This window comes from Nestor notabilis, unplaced genomic scaffold (assembly GCF_000696875.1).
Source record: "Nestor notabilis isolate BGI_N333 unplaced genomic scaffold, ASM69687v1 scaffold14420, whole genome shotgun sequence".
Taxonomy (NCBI): domain Eukaryota; kingdom Metazoa; phylum Chordata; class Aves; order Psittaciformes; family Psittacidae; genus Nestor; species Nestor notabilis.
Window position 1 is genome coordinate 13,917 of NW_009911714.1, and position 375 is coordinate 14,291.

Consider the following 375-nt stretch of genomic DNA (forward strand, 5'->3'; position numbering starts at 1 on the left):
AGCTCCAACCCCTGCCCCGGGCAGGGACACCTTCCACTAGAGCAGGTTGCTCCAAGCCCCTGTGTCCAACCTGCCCTTGAACACTGCCAGGGATGAGGCAGCCACAGCTTCTCTGGGCAACCTGTCTGGTGAAGAATATCTAATCTAAATGTCCCCTCTGTCAGGTTAAAGCCATTCCTCCTTGCCAAACCCATGCATTTAGTGCAGTCAGATTTGTTCTAGGGTAAGAGTTCTCCACTAGGAAGTTCCTAGAACCTTTGTGAAAATTAATTGGAAAGGTTCATCCCATTGGTAGGAAAAAGTGTCTAGACTTCAACTAGGTTCATTTACAAGAATTTTGCAGGGCTGGGACAGACCAGAGGTAAATGCAGCCAT

General features: G+C 48.5%; 1 protein-coding gene across 1 annotated transcript in view; it reads right to left on the bottom strand.

The window, feature by feature from the left end:
• Positions 1 to 375, bottom strand: part of BUB1 (BUB1 mitotic checkpoint serine/threonine kinase) — a gene marked incomplete at its 5' end in the record, with an annotated part of 16,013 nt that overhangs the window by 6,622 nt on the left and 9,016 nt on the right. The gene's annotated exons all lie outside the window — the stretch shown is intronic.